The following is a 5809-nucleotide window of genomic DNA, read 5'->3' on the forward strand; positions in this document are numbered from 1 at the left end:
AAATAAATAAATAAATAAATAAATAAATAAATGGTGAATGCCGAGTAGGGACTGGGATGATCGCTGGGGCCCCTCTGATTAATTTGAGACTGTCCCCAATTTGGATTCAGTGAATCTTGGTGAAACTGCCCTGGCCCTGGGGGCTGAGAGCAGAAAGGACAGTGGCAGAGGAGATCCGGGAGCTGGAGTGAGGAAGACAGGGTAGAGCCTCAATATCTCCACCTGTAAAATAGAAATGTCAAATGAAGTATGACTTCCCTAAGGGGCTGTGAGTGAGGATTGGATGTGGGACAAATATTTGGATTAAGGTTCCTGGAGTGCAGGGTAGGGGGTGCAGGCAGGGATAGCGTGAGACAGTAAATGTTTGCAATTTAGTAATAAAGGGTGTTTTTTTGTGAAAGGTTGGTTGTCATTGGGGTGGGAGGAGGCTGGCCTGCCTCCTCCCAGGAAAAAAAAAGCCCAGGAAATGGAAGGGAAGGGCAGAGCACAGGTTAGGGGGCAGTTAGGTCCTGGGGCTGTAACTACCCGTGAGGAGATTGGGGCAATTTGTGAGCTGGGGTGGTGAAGCAGTCGGGAACTCACTCCCTGGTCTCCGTCCAACATTCCTGGCTCCATGAGAGCACTCCTCCAGGGGGGAGGCTGGAGGGAGGGCAGGGCAGACTGAGGCTATTATTTTCTGGAAGAAGAGATTGAAGCCCAAGTGGGAGAAGGAAGGTACTAGTGCCCATGTCCTAATCCCCAGAACCTGTGAATGTTACTTTGTATGGCAAAAGGGACTTTGCAGATGTGATTAAGGTACAGCTCTTGAGATAGGGAGATTATTCTGGATTATCTGAATGGGCCGATATCATCACAAGGATCCTTATAAGAGGAAGGCAGGAGATCAGAGAGTCCAGTAGAAGATATAAGGGTGGAAGTAAGAGGTTGGAGTGATACGAGTAAGGGGCCCACAGCACAGGCATACAGGTGGTCTCTGGAGGCTGGAAAAGACAAGGAAATGGATCTTTCCTGAAGCCTTCAGAAGGAATGCAGTCTTGTTGAAACCTTGATTTTAGACTTCTGACCTCCAGAACTGTAAGAGAATAAATCCATGTTGTTTTAAGCCACAAAGTTTTCAGTAGTTTGTTATAGCAGCCATAAGAAACTAATACAGATCCAAGGTCACCTGGGGATTGATGGTGGACTTGGGACTGGATTAGAACCCTGTTAGTCCAGCTCTCTCAGTCGAAGCCTCCTTGCTCCCTCTATGCTTCGGCCAAAGCTTCTGGGTCACTGTGCAGCTCCCTGGGACAGTAACTGGACTCTTATTACATGTATTTCATTTGACCTTGACAAGAACCCTGTGGGGCAGACAGCCCCTACTTTACACATAGAGAAACTGAGGTTCAGAGGTGAAGTGTCTTGGCCAAGGTCAGAGCACACAATGAGGAATCAATGAGCTAGATCCCAGATCCAAGTCCTCTGCCCTTCCCTGAACAGTACAGATATACTGCATATGTCCAGTATTTTGGTCTCTCATTCGTTCATTCAACAAATATTTATTGAATATCAGCTGATGCCTGGCCACTGTGCTCAGTGCTGCGGAGCCACTAGTGAACAATCATGACGTCCAGAGACTAGGAATCCTTTGTTCTTGCATCTGTCTACATAGGTCAGTCAGGTCATGATGTTCCTGTAAACCTGCAACAAGACAAATATTATTCTCTGTTCTGCAACTTTTTATCACTATATGAAGGGAAACGTGTTATACCTTTAAAGGTCAGAGCCTTGAGAATGGACTATCATGTATATTTCAGACTATAGGCAGCTTTCTTTTTTTAAATTAATTTTTATTGGAATATAGTTGATTTACAATGTTGTGTTAGCTTCTGCTGTACAGCAAAGTGAATCAGTTATACATATACATATATCTGCTCTTTTTTTGATTCTTTTCCCATATAGGTCATTACAGAGTATTGAGTAGAGTTCCCTGTGCTATACAGTAGGTTCTTATTACTCATCTGTTTTATATATAGAACAGTGTATATATCAACCCCAATCTCCCAATTTATCCCTCCCCCCCACACACAATAGGCAGCATTCTTAACTCGAAGCAAAAGCAATAGAATACAAAGGTTAAAGTAAAAGAAACAGATCTAATATGGAGTCAGATTTGTTCTTCTCTATTACAGCTGCAACCACCATGACACTTTTTTAAAAAAAAATTTATTTTATTTTTGGCTGCGTTGGGTCTTCATTGCTGCGCGCGGGCTTTCTCTAGTTGTGGCGAGCGGGGGCTACTCTTCGTTGTGATGCGCAGGCTTCTTATTGGGTGGCTTCTCTTGTTGTGGATTGGCAGGCGGATTCTTAACCACTATGCCACCAGGGAAGCCCTAACATTCCACTTTCTGTCTTTATGAATTTGACTTCTCTAGGGATCTCATATAAGTGGAGTCATACAGCCTTTGTCCTTTTGTGACTGTCTTATTTCACTTGGCATCATGTCCTCGAGATTCATTCATGCTGTGTTCTCAACAGCTTTTAAGGTAAAAACTGGTATAAAGGTTGTTAAAACTATACGTAAGGACTGAGGGAGCAGAGCAAAGGCAAGGCTGTGAGAATTTGGTCAGCAGGAGGGGCCTTTGCTCTGTGCTTTCTCACAACAAACAAGGAGCAGCCCTAAGACTGCACCCCACCCCCACAGAGCACCCCTGAAGGTTCATTGCTCCCCAACCTCCACTGAAAGCCTGCTGGACTTCCCTGGTGGCGCAGTGGTTAAGAATCCGCCTGCTAATGCAGGGGACGCGGGTTCGAGCCCTGGTCTGGGAAGATCCCACATGCCGGGGAGCAACTAAGCCTGTGCACCACAACTACTGAGCCTGCGCTCTAGAGCCCGCAAGCCACAACTACTGAGCCCACGTGCCACAACTACTGGAGCCCGTGCTCTGCAACAAGAGAAGCCTCCACAATGAGAAGCCCGTGCACCTCAACGAAGAGTAGCCCCCTGCTCGGCGCCACTAGAGAAAGCCCATGCGCAGCAACGAAGACCCAACACAGCCAAAAATAAAATTAATTAAATAAATAAATAAATAAAAGAAAGCCTGCTGACGTCTCTGGGTCTCTCTGCCTGGGTCTGTCCAAGTGTGTATGACAGTGTGATTCAGTGTCTGTCTAGGCATGAGGACATAGGCATTGCCTGTGTAGTAGTTTTCTATTGGTGCTATAACAAATTACCACAAATTTTGTGGCTTAAAGCACACGTGTATTATCTTACAGTTCTGTAAGTTAAAGTCCAACTTGGGTCTCACTGGGCTACCATCAAGGTGTCAGCAGGGCTGTATTCCTGTTACCAAGTCCAAGCTCATACGGCTCGCTGCACGACAGGTCAATAAATGGAGAGATGAGTTGTTGGGGCAAGGAATAGCGACTTTATTTGGAAAGCCAGCAGACTGAGAAGATGGTGGACTAGTGTCCCAAAGAACCATCTTACCTGAGTTAGAATTCAGGCTTCTTTTATATTAAAAGGGGAGGAGGTGTGGCTGGTTGTTGCACACTTCTTGGTTCAGGAATCCTTTGTTCTTGCAGCTGTCCAAATCCTGGTCACAATGCTGCTGTAAGCCTCCAACAAGACAACTGTTATTGTCTGTTCTGCAACTTTTTATCTCTAAAAGTGTTGTACCTTTAAAGGTCAGACCCTTGAGAATGGGCTGTCCTGTATATTTCAGGCTATAGGCAAAATTCTTTTAGTCATTAATTTACAGCAAAAGCAATAGAATACAAAGGTTAAAGTAAAAGAAACAGATCCAAAGATTTGTTCTTCCTTATTACACTTCCTTTCTAGAGGCTCTAGACTGAAGATTAGTTCCCTTGCCTTTTCCAGCTTCTAGAGGCTGCCTGCATTCCTTGGCTCATGGTGCCTTCTTCCATCTCCAGAGTTAGCAGCGTAGCATCTCCCTGTCTCTTCTTCCTTTCTCACATTGTTTTGTTTTGTTTTCTGACCAAAGCTCTTGGGAAAGATTCTCTAATTTTAAGGATTCGTGTAAATAGATTGGGCCCACCTGATAACCTGGGCTACCCTCCCCATTTTAAGGTCCTTAAACTTAATCACATCTGCAAAGTCCCTTTTGCCATGTTAGATAACATGTTCACAGGTTCTGGGACTAGGATGTGGACATCTTTCGGGGGCCTTTATTCTGCCTAGCACCCTTGTATGTGCTGGGAGTGTGCAATGGTGACTGTATGTATATGTTTGTGTAGGTTTGTGTCCCCACTGCCTTTGCCTCCCATACAGAGGGCCTCTCTTCCCACTTTTTGTTTGTTTTTGCTTTGATCAGAGTGAGGAAGCCTTAGTTACAGTAAGCAAATATATGCAAATCCACCATGCAAGTAGAGGCCTAGCTGGAGCACTGTTGCTGAGCAAGTTCCTGTACCCCTGTCAGGGAAAGTCCCTCCAAGATCTCTGGAGGGAAATGAGTTCCGGCAGGTGCTGAGGATTCAGGGAAGGGGCTGCCTCTGGTCGGGGTCGACCTGCCATGGGCACAGACTCCTAGGCAGGCTTAGCCAAAATTGCTATTGAACGCAAGTTCCTGTGCCTGAAGCACAGTGAGGCCAAACAATACTGAAATGTTGGAGTTTGGAGCAGAAAAAGTTTTTATTGCAGGGCCATGCAAGGAGAACAGGTGGGTCATGCCCCCAAAAGCTCTGAACTCCCCAAAGGTTTTCAGCAAGACATTTTTATTTTATTTATGTATTTTTTTAGCAAGGCGTGTTTAAAGGCAAGGTGAGGGAGAGGCGTGGTTGGTTGTTGCAGACTTCTTGGCATAGGAATCCTTTGTTCTTGCAGCTGTCTATGTAGGTCAGATCATCATGTTTCTGTAAACCTCCGACAAGACATATGTTATGCTCTGTTCTGCAACTTTTTATTTCTCTATGAATGGAAGAGTGTTATACCCTTAAAGGTCAGAGCCTTGAGAATCGCCTATCCTGTATATATCAGGCTATAGACAACATTCTTTTCTTTTAAAAGATTTTTTTTTTTGGCTGCATTGGATCTTTGTTGCTGCGCGCGGGCTTTCTCTAGTTGCAGCGAGCGGGGGCTACTCTTTGTTGTGGTGCGCGGGCTTCTCCTTGCGCTGGCTTCTCTTGTTGCAGAGCATGTACTCTAGGCCTGTGGACTTCTGTAGTTGTGGCTTGCCGGCTCTAGAGTGTGGGCTCAGTAGTTGTGGCACACGGGCTTAGTTGCTCCGCGGCACGTGGGATCATCCTGGACCAAGGCTCGAACCCATGTCCCTGAATTGGCAGGCGGATTCTTAACCACTGCGCCACCAGGAAGTCCCCAATACAGTATTATTAACTGTAGTCACTATGTAATGCTGTAAATATATTACATCCTCATGATTTGTTTATCTTATAAGTGGAAGTTTGTACCTTTTGACCATCTTCACCCATTTTTCTCACCCCTCACCCCCTGCCTCTGACTACCACCAGTCTGTTCTTTCTATCTGTGAGTTCAGGTTTTTTCTTCTTCTTTTTTTTTTTTTTTTGGCTACACTGCATGGCTTGTGGGATCTTAGTCTTTTTTTTTCTTTTAAATTTCTTTTTAGATTTTACATATACTCTCACCTTTTATTTATTTTTATTTTTATTTTAATGTTATTGGAGTATACTTGATTTACAGTGTTCTGTTTGTTTCTGCAGTACAGTAAATTGATTCAGTTATACATATACATATATTCATTCTTTTTTAGATTCTTTTCTCATATAGTTTATCACAGATTATTGAATAGAGTTCCCTGTGCTACGTAGTAGGTACTTGTTGGTTATCTGTCTT

This window comes from Physeter macrocephalus, chromosome 16 (genome assembly GCF_002837175.3).
Source record: "Physeter macrocephalus isolate SW-GA chromosome 16, ASM283717v5, whole genome shotgun sequence".
NCBI lineage: Eukaryota > Metazoa > Chordata > Mammalia > Artiodactyla > Physeteridae > Physeter > Physeter macrocephalus.